Below are 22,302 nucleotides of genomic sequence, written 5' to 3'. Positions count from 1 at the left end.
GTAATGCTGAGCTTTGTCCCTGCCATCCCACATGCACAGAAAGCACGGCTGCTTGGTGAACCCGGACTGTTGGCACAACAAAATACAAAAAGTACCAGTTAGTCAAAAAATTGGCGCATGTAAACTCTTCAGAATTTGTTTATTTAAAGAAATAAGAAAGAATTTTGCCTCATATAAATAGAAAATACCCGTACGTGTAAAAAACAAAACAAAAAAAAACATAAAAAAACATGTGGCGATAGATAAAAAAAAAAAAAAATTGACCTCATTGAGCACAACCAATGTGATTTTTGGATTCAGCAAATGTAAATCGTCCTAAATCAGCTAAAAAAACTTAGACGATAAATTTGTTGTTGGCCAGTGAATTATTAATATCACTATTATATTTATCTCTACTATAACAAGACGCTTCCTCCTGGCACAGCCTTCTGCTCTTTTATATAAGCCGCTTCTATTAGCAAGATGAAATTCAGGGAAAGCGAGTGCAGGAGGAGGAGGAGGAGGAGGAGGACGAGGAGGACGAGGAGGAGGTAGAGATGGAGGAGAAGGAAGAGCAGGTTAGGGAAGACTGATTGGCTGATTGAGTGATTGAGATTTCGAAGAAGAAGCGGAGAGGGAAAGGGAGAGGGAGGGGAGAGAGAGGAGAGGGAAGGGAGAGGGGAGGAGACGGGAAACGAAGGGAGATTAATCAGTAGAAAACTTTTGAATTATAGAATAAAAAAAAAAAATCGGGATAGTTAATAAAGGTCAATAAAAGGAGAACAGAAATTGAAAAGGAGGGAAATAAGGTAGAAATAGTAGTAGTAGTAGTAGTAGTAGTAGTAGTAGTAGTAGTAGTAGTAGTAGTAGTAGTAGTAGTAGTAGTAGTAGTAGTATAAGAGCAACAGCTGATGAGAGGAGGAGGAGGTTATATAAGCATGAGAAAGTGAAAAAAAAAGAAGGGCAGAATGTTTTGTGTTTTCCAAGAACGAAGAAGAAGAAGAAGAAGAACAACAACAACAACAACAACAACAACAACAACAAACAAACAAACAAACAAAAGCAACACCAATACTAGAAACAGGTGAGTAGGAAGAGAAGGAGGAGGAGGAGGAGGAGGAGGAGAATGATGATGATGATGAGGAGGAGGAAGAAGAGAAGAGAAGAGAAGGAGAAGAGGTAAAACAAAGAAACCAAATAATTAACCTCAACAACAACAACAACCACAACAACAGCAGCAGCGGCAACAGTAACAGCTGAGGAGGAAGAGGAAGAGGAGGAGAAGGAGAAGGAGAACAAGATTAGGTAAGAAGAAGATGAAGAAGAAGAGGATGAAAAAAGTAAGGAATGTTGCAAGATTTTTGGCTCTGGTTGTGGACGAGAAGCCGAAGCTGTGAACGTAGCAATCATAACAACAGCTGAGAGGGGGAAAAAGAAACTAAGAAGAAGGTTACATAAGAAGAAGAAGGATAAAAGAGAGTATTATATTTCAAGGTTTCTGGATATCGGTGTGAATGAGGAAGAAGAGAAATCGTAAAAGTAGTAATCATAAGAACAGCCGAGAAGGGAAAAATGAAACTAAGAAGGTTGTTACATAAGGAGGAGAAGAAGAAGAAGAAGAAGAAGAAGAAGAAGAAGAAGAAGAAGACAATGAAGGAGCTTACATAAGGGACGAAAAAGAAGGCGAAGACGAAGGCGAAGAAAAAGAAAAAGAAAAAGAAAAAGAAGAAAAATGAGAGTACTATTTATTTCAAGGCATTTAAAGATTTCCAGTTATCAGTATGTATAAGAAACAGCAACAACAACAACAACAACAGCAACAGAAGCAACAGGAACCAACAGCTGAGGAGGATAAGAGAGAAAGAGAGAAGGAAAGCGATTAAGTAAGAGAGGGAGGAAGAGAGAGAGAGAGGGAGGGAGGGAGGAAGAAAGAAGTAAAACAGAGAATGTTTCAAGACTTCTGGAGATTGAGGAGAGTGGGAGAACAGTGTTAAACTATCCATATGTGATGACAAAGTGGAGACCTAACCCATTGAACAGCCAGTCCCTCCCTCCTTCTCCGTCTCTCTCATGACCCAGAAAACAGTAGTGGGATGTGAACCATATACTCCTTTAAGTCCCTTGGTATATAGGGTAACAGGGTACACATATGGGGAGGAGGAGGAGGAGGGGGAGGGGGCGAAGCGTGAAAAAGGGCGTGAGAATGAGCGACTGAGAGAGGGAAGCAAATACGAGATGAGGGTGACGTGATGTACTGTAGAAGATGGGGAGGATGAGGGGAGAGAGGGGAGAGAAGGGGAGGGAAGGGGAGGAGGGATGAAAGATTGTATAATGTTGATGTGAGTGAAGAGGAGGAAGAGGGAGAAAAAGTGATATGTTGCTGGGATGATGTAGAAGGAGGAGGAGGAGACGGAAAAAGAGGAGAGAGGAAAAAAAGGGAAGAAAAGGAGGGAGAAGTAAATGAAAGGAAAAGAGGAAAGATGGAAGAAGAGAAAGACAGAAAGAGGAAGAATGGAAAAGGAAAGAAGAAACGTACAAATGAGAAGAGAGGGGAGGAAGGAGAATGAGAAGAAAGAAGAACCCGATAAAGAAGAAGGAAGAGGAGGATAGAAAAGGATAAAGATAAGAATAGATATTTGAAGATAGTGTAAAAAGAGAAGGGAAAAAGGTTGATGGAGAGAGAGAGAGAGAGAGAGAGAGAGAGAGAGAGAGAGAGCGGGTGGCCAGGAAGCAGCTAATATCGGGGTGTCAGCGCCGTGTTCTCTCCTCCCGACAACAAACTCAGGCACAGCACGACAGCACGACGCACAGGCTCTCTCTCTCTCTCTCTCTCTCTCTCTCTCTCTCTCTCTCTCTCTCAAAAATATACACACGAAATTCTCAGAGGCTTTGAAACGTTTGTATTTGCTCCACATTCCTCCTCCTCCTCCTCCTCCTCCTCCTCCTCCTCTTCCTCCTCTTTCTCTTTATCATCCTCTTTCTCTTTGCTCTTCCTTTCCAACCTACTCCTCCTCCTCCTCTTCTTCTTTCTTCCCTTTATCGATATCATCCTTTCTCTCTATCGTCTTTCATTTCCTCCTCTTCTTCCTCTTTCTCCTCCTACTCTTTCTCTTTTCTCTTCCTTTCCAACCTTCTCCTCCTCCTCCTCTTCTTCTTTCTTCTCCTTATCAATATCATCCTTTCTCTCTCTCCTCTTTCTCTCCCTCCTATTCCTTCTCTTTATCATTCTCATCCTGTGTATCTTTTTCCTCTCCACCCTCCCCCTCCTCCCCCTCCTGCTGCTGCTCAAACGTTTCCATCGGCGTGAGCTAAAACGTTTGCTCCGCTGCCCCGCCCTCCGAGCCCCAAAAGAGGTGATGAAATATGTAATCCCGTGAGATTTAGGACACAGTTAACTTGGATGAATGAGAAGTAATATCCAGCACACTTCACCCCTTGCCCCCCCTTACCCCTCCCTGACCCCCTGTATACCTCTCCCCGTTTCCTCACCGTTAAGCCCTTGCATGATCCTGTACCGCCCTTACCTCCTTACCTTGCTTGCCTTGTGTTTTGGTACCTTGCTTTCCCTTGCCTTGTTTTGCCTCCTCTTTTGATCTAAGAGGAAAGTGAAGAGAGGAAAGGGTAGATGTTTGTGTTCTTTTCTTTCCTCCCTTAGTCTTCCCTCCACTTTCCACTTTAGACAGTTTGTACAGAGGAAGATAAGATAAACGTACCAGAAACAGCGAGTAGCGGGCTTTTTTTTTATTGTTTCCTTTTTTTGTGTGCCCTTGTGCTGTCTCCTTTGCTGTGAAAAAACAAAACTGCCTTGTGTTACCTTGTTTCCCTTCTCCTCATTATCTTATCTATAACTTATCCCTCGTCCATACCTTGATCGTTTTACCTTGCAGTCTTCTCTATCTCACAGTAACTTGAAAAGAGGAAGGATCACCGTGTATCCCTTGTTCCTTCCTACCTGATACTCTGACCTATTTTTTTTATCTCAAACTATTAAGTATAAATTCTAGCGTATAAGAGGAAGAGAAAGCTTTGTCCTCTTCTCCAGTCCCACCTTCCTTTCCCTTGTCTCTCTTTTTCGATCTCAGACAAGCATGAATGAATGAAGAAATAGCTTATGTATTCTTTGTCCCTGATTCCTTTACCTTATTTCTCCTCTCTATCTATCTCAGGGAAGAAGAGGAGAAACATCTACGCACATTTCTCTTGTCCCTGCGCTATCCTGCCTTCTCTTGCTTCTTTCACCTTACTCATCTCAGACAAGCATGAATGAATGAAGAAACAGCTTATGTATTCTTTGTCCCTGATTCCTTTGCCTTATTTCTCCTCTCTATCTATCTCAGGGAAGAAGAGGAGAAACATCTACGCACATTTCTCTTGTCCCTGCGCTATCCTGCCTTCTCTTGCTTCTTTCACCTTACTCATCTCAGTCTAGCATGAATGAATGAAGAAACAGCTTATGTATTCTTTGTCCCTGCTTCCTTTACCTTATTTCTCCTCTATCTATCTCAGGGAAGAAGAGGAGAAACATCTAACAACACATCCCTCGTCCCTGCGCCATCCTGCCTCCTCTTGCTTCTCTCACCTTACTCATCTCAGACTAGCATGAATGAATGAAGAAACAGCTTATGTATTCTTTGTCCCTGATTCCTTTGCCTGATTTATCCTCTATCTCAGGGAAGAAGAGGAGAAACATCTAACTACACATCCCTCGTCCCTGCGCCATCCTGCCTCCTCTTGCTTCTCTCACCTTACTCATCTCAGTCTAGCATGAATGAATGAAGAAGCAGTTTATGTATCCTTTGTCCCTGCTTCCTTTACCTTATTTCTCCTCTATCTATCTCAGGGAAGAAGAGGAGAAACATCTAACAACACATCCCCCGTCCCTGCGCTGTCCTGCCTTCCCTTGCTTCTCTCACCTTACTCATCTCAGACTAGCATGAATGAATGAAGAAACAGCTTATGTATTCTTTGTCCCTGATTCCTTTGCCTTATTTCTCCTCTATCTATCTCAGGGAAGAAGAGGAGAAACATCTAACAACACATCCCTCGTCCCTGCGCCATCCTGCCTTCTCTTGCTTCTCTCACCTTACTCATCTCAGACTAGCATGAATGAATGAAGAAACAGCTTATGTATCCTTTGTCCCTGATTCCTTTGCCTTATTTCTCCTCTATCTCAGGGAAGAAGAGGAGAAACATCTAACAACACATCCCTCGTCCCTGCGCCATCCTGCCTTCCCTTGCTTCTCTCACCTAAAGGGGCTATCACACTGGGCAAAGTTTCCGTGGATCTTCAGTCAAACCACGATTTCCGCTGGCGTGGTTCTCATATTTCCGTGGTTTTCTGACGTGTCCACGATCTTCCAAAGCTACGGTAGAGTTCCTTGAAGGACGACGGTATTACTCACCATCATCAGCAGCAGCAATAACAAGAAACAAATGAGAACCACGCTAGCGGAAATCGTGGTTTGACTGAAGATCCACGGAAAATTTGACCAGTGTAATAACTCCTTTACTCCTCGTCCTCTCGTCCCTGCCTCAGACCAGCACGAAAAGAGAGGAAGAGGCAACCCACGTATGCCCACACTCCGCGCCTCGTCTGAAGGGACTCGAAGCTTTGACACGGAGGCGAGCAAAGAGGAGCAAGGAAGAGTTGTTGGCGCAGCGAGTAATCAAAGGGAGCGGAGGCACACACACACACACACACACACACACACACACACACACACACACACACACACACAGATAGATAGATAGATAGATATTTAATGACCACAACTTACAATAAAAACGCATCAATCTCTATTTTACAAGATGGTCCAAAAACTAACAATTCTTTAAAACTCAGGATGAAAATAAACACTGAACAAAACCGCAGAATACGTACAAGGTAATACAAACACTTAGCACCATGAAATATACAGCAGATAAACCGAATAAAACACACAAGAAACACGTTAAAAACAAACAAACACACACACACACACACACACACACACACACACACACACACACACACACACACACACACATATCAAACAAGCTTTCACTTCCACACATAAACAGAAGCGGATGGCCGTCAGTCACGTCCGCCACTCTATCAACAAAAAAAAAAACACTTAACACCACCAACAAAAAAACACATCAACAACAACAACAACTGTACTCTGACACCCCGAGAGGCCGGACGTCAGGAGCGACAAACAAAGACGAAATGCCAAGGATGATAAGAAGCAAAAAAAGGAAAACACGAGATGAAGCCAACGCAGCGACATTTTGGATTAAGTTAGTATTCTCAAAACGTTTTCAGTCCTCTTTACAGTAATTTCCTAAGGTCACAGAGGAGATGAAAAGAGCTCCCACGAGTGTTTCTTTCTTTACGTTCATGGCAAACTTCAACTCATCCCTTCCTCATGGGAGAAGATACGGTAACTTCTCTTTGCTAAACCAACAAAAAAATGATTAATTGATTGATGGTTTATTGTTGCAAGTAAATAACAAAGGAGAAGGGAGGAGCATGCCATCCCAACCCCCAGGCAGTACAGAGTGTGATTATACAACTAAGGATTCATGTGGTGGTAGGTGTTATATTTCTTTGTATTTATTTATTTATTCATTCATTTATTTTCTTTCTTTCTTTCTTTCTTTCTTTTCTGTCTTTCTTTATTGGGAGTGAAAGGAGGTTGGGGGAGGGACGGGGAAAAAGGTGGTTGGAATATGCAAGAGAAAGGAAAGGAGAAGGAGAAAGGGAAGAGACCGGGGAAGGGAAATGAAGGGAAATGATGCAGATGAAGAAAAAGGAAGGAGGAAAGAGGAAAGGGAGGAGATGGGAAACAAATAAAACTAAAAAGATACAATTAAAAAAATGAACAAATGTACCTGATAATCGATATATTTAATACAAGCCCTCAATCCCTTATCTACGCAGTATCGAGAGATATATATATCAAGCTGCTAACTCATCCCTTGTGCAATAGCCTCGTTAAACTATCACAAGGCTCATAAAAACTACCCATGGAGATACTAACCTCTCATTCTTCTTCAGTTTCTCTTCTTTTGGCCTCATTGTTTTCTTCTGATGGAGCAGCAACAAGCGGGATTTTCTTTTTGTTTTGTTTTGTTTTGTTTTGCCTTGAATTGCCTCCCTTACTGTGACCAAAATAACAGCCTCTACGAAAGCCTTATCTGTTTGTGTGTGTGTGTGTGTGTGTGTGTGTGTGTGTGTGTGTGCTCTCTAAATGTTTGAGAATGGACCACAGAAAAGTAAGAGGAACAGACAGACAGACAGGGAAACGGACAACAGACAAGACACCCAGACGGACAAACAGACGGACAAACAGACACACCAGACGACACTGACCAACTTATAACTGTATTACCAGGCCACAAAAACGTTCATTAGGCCTGACACTCGTTCCTCTCCTTCCCCTCCCTCCTCCTCCTTTTCTTTTTTTTCCCTCTCACTTGCATAATTTAACATTTTTCTCCTCCTTCTCCTTTCCCCTCACCTGTATTATCAACCCTTCTTCGCTTTCCCCTTTTCTCTCCTTTCCCCTAACTGTACCAACTTCTTCAATTTCCTTCCTTCCCATTTTCTTTTCCCTCTTTTAACCTTTCCTTATTTCCTCTTCTCCACCATTTCCCCTTTTCTTCGCCTTCCCTTTCCTCTCCCTTCCCTTCACTGCATCAAATATTTCCCTTTCCCTTCACTTCATTTCCCCTATCTTTCCCTCCCCTTCCTTATCTTTCCTTACCCTTTCCTTTTTCCTTTCCCTTCTTCCCTCTCCCTTCCATATACTGCATCAAACCCTTCCCTTTCCCTCATCTAATGTTCCCTGTTTCCCTTCCCTTTCAAAAGCTGCATCCTTCGCTTCCCTTTCCCCTCTTCCTTTCCTTCCCCATACCTATCCCAACCAACTTTCTCCCTTTTCCTCACTAACCTCCTTTCTCCCCCCAAAATAGAAGAATAAACAAAAAAGGAGATACATAAATAGATAAATAAATAAGTAAATGAATAGACCCTTTCTTCCTATCATAACGCCTCTTCCCCTCCCCCTCACGGCCCTAATCAAGGTAATCAAGACAGGTAAGGTGGACAGGTAGGCAGGCAGGCAGTCCTCAGGTAAACACTCCCCCCACCCGCCTCTCCCTCCTTCCCCTCTTCCTCCCATCCCCCCCTTCCTCCCCCTCCTCCATCCTTCCTCTCCCCCCTCCCCTCCTCCCCCATCACCACTCGACAGAAAGGCAGTCTAACGTTACACACTGACACGATAAGATAAAAAAAAACGAAAATGAAAGAGAACAAAGAGGCGTTTTCATTTATTGCAAAGAGAGTGAGAGCGAGCGAGCGAGAAAGAGAGAGAGAGGGAGTTTGATATGTCACGCAGGCTGACGGTCGCTTCATTTACTTAATTGAAAAATAGGAATACACGTCAGTCAATCAAGCCGCGACAGACTGTATCGCTTTAAATTAGCAGGAGTGCAAACCAGCCAGCCTCGGCCTCGACCTCGGCCTCTCTCTCTCTCTCTCTCTCCGTGTCTGAACGTCTGTCTGTCTGAACGAAGCTCCCATGATTGTGTTTTCAAATGCTCGGCGATAGCAGCGTATTCATGCAACTCGATACGATCTCACCTCTTTTAGCATGTGGAGCGAGGATATGAAAATAGATAGGACGAGAAATAAGAGAGAAAAAAAAGATGATGCTGAGAATATGATCTAAGCTTCCATGAGTGTCAGAATGCTCCTCGATAGCACTGCATTCCTTCAACTCGATACGATCTCCCTCACCATTTTCTTTTTATCTGTGCCGAGGACAAAAATAAAACTGGACGACTAATTAACCTGGTAGCTGCGGGGATCATGTTTCTTAATGGTCCCTCTAAGCGAGAAAAATGAGAAAAAATCATCACTCACGCAAACCATTTCATAATATATATCAACGCATTTGTGATCAGTTTATGCATCATCTATTTTTTGGGGGTTTATATCATGGCAAAAATGTGGCCCGTCGCTGGTACACGGTAAAGCCACAAATTTGGCCCGTTGCTGCTACCGGGTTAAAGAGAATGAAGACTGTGAGCTTTTAATGAAGTTCCCATAAGTTTTGGAAAGTTTAGCGATGTTAAAGTATGCATTCACCTCGATATGATCTAACCTCTTTTAGCATGTGTAGTGAGGCAAAAAAATACAAAGGTCGACTAATCAAGGAGAAAGTGAAGATAGTGAGATTTTTTTTTAATGAAACTTCCACGAACTTCAAACAGCTCGTCGAAAAGGAGAGCAGTCATTCACCTCGATACGATCTCACTCAACAGTTTTATTATCTTTGCCGAGGACATAAAAGGACGATGAGTAATGAGAGAGAATGTTGAGGCTGACATACTGAGGCGGTGACTTGATGATGGAGTATATGAGTGGTCTAATGAATGAGTGATGAAGAATAATGTCGGAGGGTACCAGGACACCTCTCTTCCCGAAATTGACCTCTCTTTCGGCCACCTCTTTTGATTCATTTTTGTAGGAGCAGCGAGTAGCGGGCTTTTTTTTATTATTGTTTCCTTTTTTTTGTGCCCTTGAGCTGTCTCCTTTGTTGTAAAAAAAAAAATGCAGCGTGAAAGGAAAAAAAACAACTTCGGGCGTGAGTGACATCAACATCTCCTCACAAAAGAGAATGTTCAAAGACAAAAGGAAGAAAAACCCAAATCGATGCTCCCACACAGAGAAAAGAATGATTATCGAGAAAATTAAATAAAGTCTAATAAAATATCTGGTTATCAAAACATATTCCTCTTCAGTTCATTAGTTACACAGCGTCCCTTTGAAGTTTTGTTTGGAATCAAGATCGAAGAGCAAACATTGGCGTTGAATTTTGTCTCTAAAAGGCTGATTGGCTGTGTTCGAAGCTGAATAAACGAGAGAGGAAGAAAATATTTGAACCGAAAAAGACATATAGGTCGGTATTCTAAAACACTCGCTTCTCATATCAACTATTTCCAAAGGTCAAAGAGGGGGTCAGTCGGGTTCTAATGAGTGTTTCTTTAGGTTCACGGTACAGAGGAAGGGTCAAACTACCACCAGGGTCATAAAACTACTACTGGAAATGCCCCAAGCTCTTACGAAAGCCTTGTCAAATATGTGAACTTGGGCGGCGAAATGTCTAGTAATACGCCCCAATACTGACCCAATACACCTATCATTGCACTCACGAAGACGTCATTTTCTTATTTCTTTCATATATTTCTGTCTGCATCCGAATCTAAATCAGAGAGAGAAAATACCTGAATCTGACCAAGTGTAACGGGTTTGTCGGCTTGTCTTAATCAACACCCTTTAAACGCCCCCCGACAAGCCCGTTACACAAGCACATACATCAGATATAGGGCCAGTTTCACAGTTCCCCATGATCGGTTAGTAAGCTCCCAAACCAATATCAGAGCCTTCGAAATTTCCTTGTATAGTGTCTGGTGTTTATATTTAAGTTCACAAATTTGACGAAACTATACAGGAAAAGTTTTGTGTATTTAGTGTGGCATCGAAGACCTCCCCATTTTGGATTGTATGGGATTCTGTAGTTTGGTTCGGGCTGTTACGAAGACACTGTGTTGGACTGTGAAAGCGGCTCATACACACAAACAGGAACAACCTTTTTTCACCTAATATCTGTTTCTGAAAGGTGATTGTTTGTTTACATCCGAATCTAAAAAGAAAAAAAGAAAAAAAAAGATTGAACACATACTTACTAAACACACATACACACACAAAAAGAAGAAAAAAAACATTACTTTCACGAAGACGTTCATTTCTTACCTTTAAGTCTCTGTTTCTTCAAGGTGGATGACAGCATTCACATCTAAAAAAAGAAAGAGAAAATATTTGAGCCTAAACTAACAAAACACACAGCAAGCACACACATATTACACACACACACACACACACACACACACACACACACACACACACACACACACACACACACACACACATACACACTCACAAAGGCGTCCGTATCTTACTTTCTGATGTAATTTCTGAAAGGTGTGGCGGGACTCGAATCTAAATAAATAGAAGATAAGTACACTTGAACCTAAACTAACTAATCACACATATCAAACACAAACAAACAGGAACATTTTACTTTCATCTACCAACCTCTGTTTCCGAGAGGTAAATTATGTGTGAGCGAATCTAAATAAATGAAAGAATATATTTTTTTTACCTAAACTAACAAAAAACAAATCAAACACACACATATTACACACGCACACACACACACACACACACACACACACACACACACACACACACACACAAAACTTCGGGCGTCTCCCCCCCCCCCCCACACACACACACATTATACACAAACACACACAAAGAGACACAATTTTCTCATATTCTGGCAATGCAAATTCTGAAAGGTCTGTCAGCATTCGAATCTAAATAAACTATAGAAGATTTTTTTAAGCCTAGACTAGCCGAAAACAAATTACACACACACACACACACACACACACACACACACACACACACACACACAGCGACATCCTCTCCTATTCCAAACACTCGTCACCGTTATAAACACCCGCCCGGCGTTATCTCTCTTGTGCAATACAGCGAATAACACCTCCTGGACGCCATAACAACGAACGTAAGGTCAGGGGTGAAGCGAGGGGTCACGTATATATAGCGAAGGTGAGCTGAAGCGAATAACGGAACATGATTACGAAACGAGAGAAAAAGGGAAAGATGATTGATTGATTGAAGGCTTATTGTTGCAAGTAAAGAAAGGAAAGAGAAGGAAAGACAGAAAGGAGGGAGGGAAAATAAAATAAAAGAGAAATTCCTTAAGGTACAGCGAAGGTGAACTGGAGAGAATAGCGAAACGTGATTAAGAGAAACTGAGAGAAGACGAAAGAAAGAAAGAAAAAAAAAAGAGGTACAAGCGAAAGACGGAAAAAGAAAGAATGAAAGAAGATAGAAAAAAAGAGGGAAATGAGACGAACAAAGAAGATTCAGAGAGAAACGGAGAAGAAGAAAGAAAGAAGAAAAGAAAGGACTAGAGAGAGAGAGAGAAGAAGAGAGAGAGAGAGAAGAAGAGAGAGAGAGAGAAGAAAGAGAGAGAGAGAGAGAGAGAGAGAGAGAGAGAGAGAGAGAGAGAGAGAGAGAGAGAGAGAGAGAGAGAGAGAGAGAGAGAGAGAGAGAGAGAGAGAGAGAGATAGAGAGAGAGAGAGAGAGAGAGAGAGAGAGAGAGAGAGAGAGAGAGAGAGAGAGAGAGAGAGAGAGAGAGAGAGAGAGAGAGAGAGAGAGAGAGAGAGAGAGAGAGAGAGAGAGAGAGAGAGAGAGAGAGAGAGAGAGAGAGAGAGAGAGAGAGAGAGAGAGAGAGAGAGAGAGAGAGAGAGAGAGAGAGAGAGAGAGAGAGAGAGAGAGAGAGAGAGAGAGAGAGAGAGAGAGAGAGAGAGAGAGAGAGAGAGAGAGAGAGAGAGAGAGAGAGAGAGAGAGAGAGAGAGAGAGAGAGAGAGAGAGAGGGAACTCGGTTAAAGGGGAGCGAGTTGACAGTAAGAGCGAGGACCCCTCTCTCTCTCTCTCTCTCTCTCTCTCCGCCCACCAGAATTATTGTAGTGCTTCTGGGGGGGGGAGGGAAGGAGGGAAGGAGGAAGGGAGGGAGGGAGGGAGGGAGGGAGGGAGGAAAGAAAGGATAGGGGGGGGGGGGGAGGTAACAATGTCCCCCCTTCAACACCACCACCACCACCACCACCATTATCAACACCTTCCACCTCCATTCATTCCCTCACACTACCATCATCACCACCACCACCACCACCATCATCATCATCACCACTATCACCATCACCACCATCATCATCATTGTATTCTTAGTTTCCATCGTCGTCTTCATCGTCATCGTCGTCTACAGGTGAGGGACTTGACAATGACCCCGCCCCGCCCCGCTAACGCCCCGCCAACGCCCCGGCCTAGGCTCTAACGATGGCACTCACCTTTACACCCCGCCCCGATCTGCCCCGATCCTCCTGAAGAGCATCGGCGGGGCATCGGGGCAACTTAAAACTCCAACGATGAATGACTTGCCTGCTTCACCCGGAGCATTTGGCGGGGCACTGGGGGGTGGGGGGGTGAGGTCACGTGACTATTAAACGATGCCCCCACCCTGCCCCGCCCCGCTGCACATGAGCCCCACCTGATGAAGCCTCCGTGGAAGCTCGGATTCTAACAATGCCCTCGCTTCTGCATGCCCCGCCCCGCCCCAGCCTCGCCCCGGTCCTAAGCCCCCCACAAGGTACCCTGACGAAGCACTGGAGGCGGCTCAGACGATACAATGGCGATTCTCCACCGTCTTCGCCATCCACTCCACCGCTCCACCTCCTTTCGACTCCCTCTGTTCCCCTTTCCTTCCACCTCCACTGACTCTCCTTCTGCTTCCCTTCCTTCTTACCCCCACCCACTTCTGGTTTCCTTCCCTTCCTCTTCCACCTACTCCTCCTCATTCCATTTTCCACTTTCCTCTTCCTTCTCTTTCTCACTCTTTCTCTGCTTCTCTTCCTTTCCCACCCACTATTCTCTCATTCTACCACTCTTCTTCTGGTCTCATTTCCTACTTTTCCTCATCTCCCCTTCCTTTGCCACCCACAACTCCCCCTCTCCTTCCCTTACCACTCTCTCTGAGCTCCCTTTCCTTTCCCGTCTCTCCTTGTCACGTTCTCCCTCTGCTTCTTTTTCCTCCCACCTCAACCAACTCTCCTTCTCCTTCCTTTCCCTTCAACTTCCTCCCACTCCCTCCTACCTCCTCCTCGTTATCGTCGCCCTGCACGGCTTTCGTTTGGAGGGATGGCAGTCTGGTAGGTAGGCTTTAGACGAGGAGGAGGAGGAGGAGGAGGAGGAGAAGGAGGAGGAGGGGGGGGGTCCACGCAATATTCCTCTACCCACAAAAGACAAAGTCGAAAATCGTGTAACTGCCGATGAGCTTAGAGAGAGAAACGGCCGCCTGCTGGGGTTTCGGGGCCCGGCGGTGCTGAGTTATTGTCTTGCTGTTGGCGGTGGTGCTGGTGCTGGTGGTGATGGCGGCGGAGGCGGAGGCGGCGGCGGTGGTGGGGGTGGTTATGGTTATGGCGGTGGCGTGATGGCGGTGGTAGCGGCGGCGGCGAGGGTGGAGCAGAAGCAGATACAGAACAGTCTTCCTTACTCGTGGCGCTTTGCAGACCTGAATGGGCGAACGAGGCGGAGAAAGACACTTCGGACCACATGGAGCCAGGCAATTCAACGACCCTCAGACTTCTACGCCCTCGCCCTTGTCTCAGGTTCTTCAAGACACCCATTCTAGTAAAGGCCACGAAGAGGAGTCAGTCAATTCAACAACCCTCAGACTTCTACGTCCTCGCCCTCGTCTCAGGTTCTTCACTGTACCCATTCTAGCAAAGGCCACGAAGAGGAGCCAGTCAATTCAACAACCCTCAGACTCCTACGTCCTCGCCCTCGTCTCAGGTTCTTCAAAGCACCCATTCTAGTAAAGGTCACGAAGACATCATTTCAACAGCTATCAGACTAACATCTACGCCCTCGCCTTCGCCTTGAGTTCTTCACTGTATCCATTCCAGCAAAGGCCTCTTATTCCCTGTAAACCAAATCGTGCTAATAAACTCACTAATGGAGGCAAAGGTACAGGTAAAGTTGGGGGTATATGCTATAGCTGTACAAGAAAGAAAAGAATATATGAAAACTATCTGGAAAACAAGACACAGAAAAACACAGGAATTGCAGCACAACTAAAGAGACAGCCTAGTGGGAGCCGATGCCAAGCCTTATCCCACGCCTACTACTGAACTGAGCTGAAGCTACGCGTGGCCTCAGTGCTTATCTCCGTCTCAGGATCAATTACCCCAAGAGCAACATCTAACTAAGACCTCTTATTCCCTACAACCGAGTCTTGCTGTTGAAACTCACTGATGAAGGTAAAGGGAAAGGGAAAGTTTGGGGTATATACTAAAGCTACGCGTGACCTCAGTGTTTATCTCCGTCTCATTGCGCCTAGAGCCTGTGGAGAGTGAGGACCCACTACCCCAAGACACAGGGAGAGTCCGTCATCCGGGTTACCACTGTTTACCTTCCCCATGTCTCCCCGGGTATACGCAATGGTGAAGGCGCAGCTTTGAGTCCCCCTCCACACCCACCCGCCCGCATCCTCCCCAAAGGCATTAGCAGGTATTAGCAGGAGTCTCATTAAGGCCAGCAGGCGATTTCCTCCGTGTTAATAAATGTCGCCTTTACTAAGCTCTAAATCCTACAAGCATCCCGGTCTAGGCAAACAGGTGTAAAGAGGAGTAGAGGCAGTGTTTTCTTTTATATAGAAGTTATCTTAGTTTCAGCAGGTTTCTGAGTTTCAATTTTCTAACATTAATTTTCTTCAGTAGACGGTTACTTATCATCAACATGAGTTTCGTTTCGTTCAGCAGTGTTTCTCCCTATTTGGCACTGCTTCCTATAGTCAGCAGATGTTTCCTCCATGTTAGCACGCGTTTCCATGAAGTCAGCAGGTCCATCTTAGAATCAGCAGATCTTCAAAGTCAGCAGGTCCTTTAAATCAACAGGTCCTTCAAGTCAGCAGGTCTTTCAAATCAGCAGGTTCTTCAAGTCAGCAGGTCCATCTTAGAATCAGCAGATCATTAAGTCAGCAGGTCCTTCAAATCAACAGGTCCTTCAAGTCAGCAGGTCCATCTTAGAATCAGCAGATCATTAAAGTCAGCAGGTCCTTCAAATCAGCAGGTTCTTCAAGTCAGCAGGTCCATCTTAGAATCAGCAGATCCTTAAGTCAGCAGGTCCTTCAAATCAGCAAGTTCTTCAAGTCAGCAGGTCCATCTTAGAATCAGCAGATCCTTAAGTCAGCAGGTCCTTCAAATCAACAGGTCCTTCAAGTCAGCAGGTCCATCTTAGAATCAGCAGATCCTTAAGTCAGCAGGTCCTTCAAATCAGCAGGTTCTTCAAGTCAGCAGGTCCATCTTAGAATCAACAGTCATTAAAGTCAGCAGGTCCTTCAAATCAACAGGTCCTTCAAGTCAGCAGGTCCATCTTAGAATCAGCAGATCCTTAAAGTCAGCATGTCCTTCAATTCAGCAGGTCCTTCAAGTCAGCAGGTTTTTCTATGAGTCAGCAAATCTTTCCTTCAGCAGAGCAGTTTCCTCCAGACCAGAAGACATTTCCTCCGTGTTCATGAAAGTTTCCTCCAACTTAGTAATTGTCTCCTAAGGGTCAGCAGTCTTTCCTCCCTACCCCTAATAGTTTCCTCCGGGTCAGCAGTTGTTTCCTACGGGCTAAGCGGTGATTCCTTCAGTTCAGCAGTCAGTAGTCGGTCAGTGAGCCTTTTCCTACTAAAAGAAGCTTCCAATGGCACAGCTGCTGCCTTCCAGAGTCAGCACTAGTGTCAGCAATCTCTCAGTATCAGTCTCCCTAAGTCAGCCACAGTTCTCTACGGCTCAGCACACGGCAAATTGGTCGTCTGCGTTTCCTTCCCAGTCAGCAGCCACTCAGCACGTGTTTCTTCAGGGTCAGGAGACGTTTCCTGCAAGTCAGCACTCAACAAATGCCTCTAGTCGGTCAGCAGTGCACAATCCAGACCAATTATACATCTTTTTGGGTTACCAGCGCCAGCAGTAACTCAGCAAGCTTCTCTTCAGGGTCAGCAGATGGCTTCCATAGGGGGTCACTAGAGTAGATGTCTTATGCCTGATTGCAGTGTCCCCTTTCAAATCAGCAGTGTCAGCAGTAACTCAGCAAGCATTTCTTTCAAGTCAGCAGGATTTTTCCCCCTTTTCAGCAGTCAGTAGGAATTTAGTGGGCGTTTCCTGGCCAATAAGAAGCCTCATAATGTTAGCAGGGGTTATCTTGAGATTAGCGATAACTCGGCAAGCCATTCCTTCAAGTCAGCAGAGTTTCATTCAATTCAGCAGTCAGCAGGCGTTTCTTTCAGGCATTTTCTGAGTTTTTTGAGCAGCAAGAAGCCTCGCACGGTAGTCAGGGCTTCTCTCGGGGTCAGCAGTGTCAGCAATCACTCAGCAAGCCTTCCCTTCAAGTCAACAAGTTTTCCTCCCAGTTCAGCAGTCAGCAGTCACTCAACAAGCCTTTCTTTCAAGTCAGCAGTCAGCAGTTATTAAGTGAGCGTTTTCTAGGCAGTAAGAAGCTTCCGAGAGTAGTCAGGGCTTGTTTTGGGGTCAGCAGTGTCAGCAGTCAGTCAGCAGGCGCGTCCTCGGGGTCAGCAGGCGTCCTCGGGGTCAGCAGGACGCCGCCATTGCCCGGCCGCTGGCGTGACGGCGACGCGGCCTAAAGAACAGCTCAACTTCAACATTAGAGAGGAGTGCCGCCGCCCCTCGCTGGGTCCGCTCTCTCTCTCTCTCTCTCTCTCTCTCTCTCTCTCTCTCTCTCTCTCTCTCTCTCTCTCTCTCTCTCTCCACTCTCTCTCTCTCTCTCTCTCTCTCTCTCTCTCTCTCTCTCTCTCTCTGTCTCTCTCTCTTCCCCCTGCCTCACCCCTCCCCTTCTTCCCCCTATGCCTGCGACAACACGACCGCCAAGCCCCACAAAGACCAGTGAAGGGGAAACAGGAAGGGCAGGGGAAGAGAGGGGAGGATGAAAGGGAGGGTGATGGGGAAGGGAATAAAGGGAAGGGATGGGAACGAAGGGAAGGGAGATAAGGAAAGGGGGAGGATGAGAAGGCTGGGAAAGAGGTACAAGGGAGTGAGGGAAGAGAAGGAAAGGGAATGGACCAGGAAAAGGGAGGAAAGGGAAGAAAGGGGGAGAATGAGAGGGAAGGGAGAGGAAGATGATGGAAGAGAAGGGAAGGAAAGGGAAGGGAAGGGAAGGGACCAAATCAGACTCTCCCTTACACATATGAACTAGGTGTGTGTGTGTGTGTGTGTGTGTGTGTGTGTGTGTGTGTGTGTGTGTGTGTTGTGTTCTTACTGACAGACACACAGACAGACAGACACAGACACGTACAGCCATAAAGACATGTTCCCCTCCCCTTCCCCCTCCCTCCCCCCCTCCCCCCCACCCCCCCGGCGAGCAGACTGACTTAAAGCAACGCAGGTAAACGTATTGATTTCTTTCTTCGTCACCTTTCTCTACCCGCCTATCTACTCTCTCTCTCTCTCTCTCTCTCTCTCTCTCTCTCTCTCTCTCTCTCTCTCTCTCTCTCTCCTCATTACATACCTGTCTGCCAACCTACCTATCCAATTACGAGTCCAACTATCCTCCCATCCACCTGCTAATTAATACCTGAAGATTCACACTACACACACACACACACACACACACACACACACACACACACACACACACACACACACACACACACACACACGTCTCCCTCCCCTCGTTATCTATTTCGCAGCATCCTTCAACATCCCACGCAGCATAATCTCTTCTCTCTCTTCACGCAAAAAACAGCATCTCTTCCCTTCCTCCCACGCAGCATCCTCATCTCTCCCTCTCCCAAACAGACTCTTCACCATCTCTTCTCCCTTCCCTTCTTCACAGTATCATCTCTTCTCCATCCTTCTCTTTACAGCATCTTTCCTCCTCCCATCCACATAGGCCAACACCATCCCTTCTCTTCTCCCTTACAGACACAGCAATCCCTTCCCTTCCCTTCCATCTAACACTCTAAATCTATACAGCATCCCAGCGTCACATCTATCTTCCCTCTCTCTGACGCAGCATCCCTTCTCCCTCATCCCCTTAAAAAAACACAGCATCTCTTTCCCTATCTTTATCAAGCATCACATCATACTTCATAGGCACATTATTTCTTTCCTCTTTCCTCCCTTAAACCCAGCATCCATTTCCTCTCTCACACTCACAGCAACCAACACCTCCTCCCCCTTAACACACACACACACACACACACACACACACACACACACACAGCAAGCTCCCACCTCATCTTCACATACCCACAATCACCCCCACTGCCTCCCCAGTCCCCTTGTACTCCCCTTCCAACCACTGTGCAAATCTCTTCCCATTCCTCCTCCCTCCCCATCCCCCTGTAACCCCCTTCTCAATCATATGTAACCTCCTTCCCATCCCTCCTGTAACCCCTTCCCCCCTTCCCAACCCCTGTAACCCCTTCCCCCTCCACACCACCCTTCCTCTCCCTTCCCTTCCTCTCCCCCAACACACAGTCCCCTCGCTTCCCTTCCCTCCCTTTCCTATTCCTCCCTAATCACTTTCCCCTCCTCTTCTCCCATCCCAGAATTCTTTCCTCCTCTCCTCCCTCCCACAATCCCTCCCCCACCTTCCCTCCTCCCATTCCCATTCCCTCCCTCCTCCACCTCCCCCCTACCCCCCACCCCCCTTAAAAAAGCAGGAACACGGACGCTGCCGCCGACCATTGGAATATTCATCTTCCACACGTCAAGGCCCCCGATCCAGCCCCCGCCCCCTACGCCCCCACACACCGCCGCCTCGACCACCGCCGCCACCTGCGCACACACACACCTGTAGCCTCGTCGAGTCTTCAGGTGGAACTCAATAACCCTGAAGGTGGCGTATTCTTTGGGCCTCATCAGGGGAGATAAGGAGGAGGAGGAGGAGGAGGAGGAGGTTGTGGTGAAGGAAGAGGAGAAGAAGGATAGCAGAAAGTGGAAAAGAAGGGTAGCTGAAGGTGGTGGATGAATAGGAGGAGGAGGAGGAAGAGGAAGAGGAAGAGGAGGAGGAGGAGGAGGAGGAGGTTGTGGTGAAGGAAGAGGAGGAGGTTATGGAGAGTTTGAATATTAGAAGCAGGAATATAAGAAGGGATAAGAGGAAGAACTGAAGGAGGAGGAGATAGGGACGTGGAGGAGGAGGAGGAAGAGAAGGAAAGACCAAGAAGAGAAGGAAGAGAAAGAAATAGGAATAAAAAGCAGAAGAAAAAAAAAACGAGAAGAACGGAAGAAGTAAAAAAAAAACAGAAGCAGGAAGATAAACAGAAGCAGAACAAGAACGAGAGAACGAAGGAGGAGGAGGAGGAGGAGGAGGAGGAGAGAAAGATAATGTGAAGGGAGTTACATTAAAAGAGTGAATTATAAGAAGAACTGGTAATGAAGGAGGAAGAGGAGGAAGAGGAGGAGGAGGAGGAGGAGGAGGAGGAGGAGGCGTTGTTGGATAAAGAGAAAGCAAACAGACGCACAGACAGCAGAAGAGAAGGGAGGAGGCATGGATGAAGGGAAAAGAAGTGGATGAAGAGTGCAGAGATGGATGAAGATGGGTGACGCGATGGGTGAATGGAGCAGGAATGGATGACGGGTGATTGGGGAACTAAGAATGGTGGGGTGGATGACAGCAGCAGGCGTGGGTGACGGGTGGATGAACAACGTTATAGCAAGGCGTCGCGAGGTGGATGCATAACAGAGAGAGAGAGAGAGAGAGAGAGAGAGAGAGAGAGAGAGAGAGAGAAGGGAGTGCATGGAAGAGGAAGAGGAGAGAGAGAGCAGAGAGAGAGAGAACACTTTAAGAAGAGAACAATCCCTCCCCACTTGCGCTCTCTCTCTCTCTCTCTCTCTCTCTCTCTCTCTCTCTCTCTCTCACACACACACACACACACACATTAATCGAGTCTACAAAATTTCGACGTAAATGTCACGAAGGAACACACGAACGAACGAACAAACTAATGAATGGTGTATCGTTAATATTATTCACACACAAAAAAAAAAAAACAGGGAAAAAAAAACAAGAAGTCGAGACAAGTTGGTTTTCTTTTCGCTATAATAAAACTTGATGTTACGAAGTTGTGATAATATTGTTGTTGTTTTTCTTTTAATTTTTTTTTTTCATTTTTTCTTCCTCTTATGATTTATTTTTTCCGTTTTCTGTTATTTTTATTTCATTTCTGTTTCTTTTTTTTAATATTTTTTTTACTTTCCCTCTTTTTCTTTTCTTTGTTTTCTTTTATCATCATTTTTTTCTTTATTTTCATTTTCATCCTTTTTATTTTTCTTCTTATTTTTTTTATTGGTATAATCTTATTTCTGTCTATTTTATTTTATTTCTTTTTCTCATATTTTTCCTCTTTTTCTCTTTTTCTTCTTATCTTTTTTTATCATTTTATTTCTGTCTGTTTTATTTCTCTTTCTTTTTGTCGTATTTTTTCCTCTTTTTCTCTTTTTCTTCTCTCTTTCTCCTTTACGTTTTCCTCTTTTCCTTCTTTTTTTCCTCTTTTTAGCGCTCGTTTTCAGAGTGTAAGTGGCGTCCGATGAGCCTTGTCACCTCCTCGGCAAGACATATGTGACAGCTCCTCCTCCTCCTCCTCCTCCTCCTCCTCCTCCTCCTCTTCCTCTTCCTCCTTCTTCCTCCTTCCCCTTATCCCCTGTCTGTTTCCTTCATCCTCTCTCGACCTTCTTCCTCTCCTCTGCTTCATTTTCCTCCTTGGTCTTCTTTCTCCTCTTCTTCTCAATCCTCCTCCTCCTCCTCTTCTTCTTCCTCCTTCTTCTTCTTCCGTTCTTCGTCCTCTCTCGTTCTTTTTTCCTTCCTCCGCTCTTTCTCCTCTCCTCAATCTTCTTCTTCCTCCTCCTCCTCCTCCTCCTCCTCTTCCTCCTCCTCCTTCTCAATGTCCTCTTTTCCTCTCTTCGTCCTCCTCAAAGTTCATTTTCTTTTCTTTTTTTTACCTCCCTGAGATGACTCGTTTCCTCCCTCCCTTCCTTCCTTCCTTCCTCCTCTTCCACATTAAATCCACTTCTTTCCTCTTCCACATAAAACTCTCCCTTTCCCTTCTTACACATATCTTCCTCTTCCTTCGTCCTCTTCCACTTTGATTAATACATTTCTCCTCAATATTCTATCTATTTACTTTATCTTCCACTTTTAATCCTCCTTTCCTCTTCCATATTAAATCCACTTCCTACGTTTTCCATAATAAATTCTCCATTCCTTTTCCATTTCTTTTTTTTTCTTTTCCTTTCATTTCACATCCATCTCTTCCTTATTCCACACTCAATCTAACTCCTTTCCTCTTCCACTCATCTCTTCCTCTTCCACTTTAAATCCCTTTTTTTCCCCTTTCATACTAAATCCTTCTTCCCTTCTTCTTCTTCTTCAATAAATCCTTGTCAATAATCCCTCTGGTTCTATAGTTTACCAGTTGTCTTTTTCTTCCTAAATTGACTTCTTTTTGTTCTTGTTCTCGTTCTTCAGTACAAACGTCAATGTTCTTCAGTGTTCAGCTCCTCCTTCTAAGACACTTTCAGCTCTCACAACAGATATTTCAGTTGTTCTCATGAGTGGTTTTCGACATTCATGGTGCGTGGAGAAGTCTTGTCAGATTATCACGAGGCTCACAAACTACTCATGGA

General features: G+C 45.2%; 1 long non-coding RNA gene across 1 annotated transcript in view; it reads right to left on the bottom strand.

Annotated features, from left to right (window-relative positions):
• LOC126981267 (uncharacterized) overlaps positions 1-22,302 on the bottom strand; it is a 118,085-nt gene that overhangs the window by 60,912 nt on the left and 34,871 nt on the right. The window contains exon 2 of the long non-coding RNA XR_007733867.1: positions 10,781-10,823. This is a non-coding gene — a long non-coding RNA (uncharacterized LOC126981267). The remainder of the gene's footprint in view (positions 1-10,780; positions 10,824-22,302) is intronic.

The sequence above is a fragment of the Eriocheir sinensis genome, chromosome 47 (genome assembly GCF_024679095.1).
Source record: "Eriocheir sinensis breed Jianghai 21 chromosome 47, ASM2467909v1, whole genome shotgun sequence".
In the NCBI taxonomy this organism is placed as follows: Eukaryota; Metazoa; Arthropoda; class Malacostraca; order Decapoda; family Varunidae; genus Eriocheir; species Eriocheir sinensis.
This window is presented reverse-complemented; position numbering and strand designations above follow the sequence as displayed.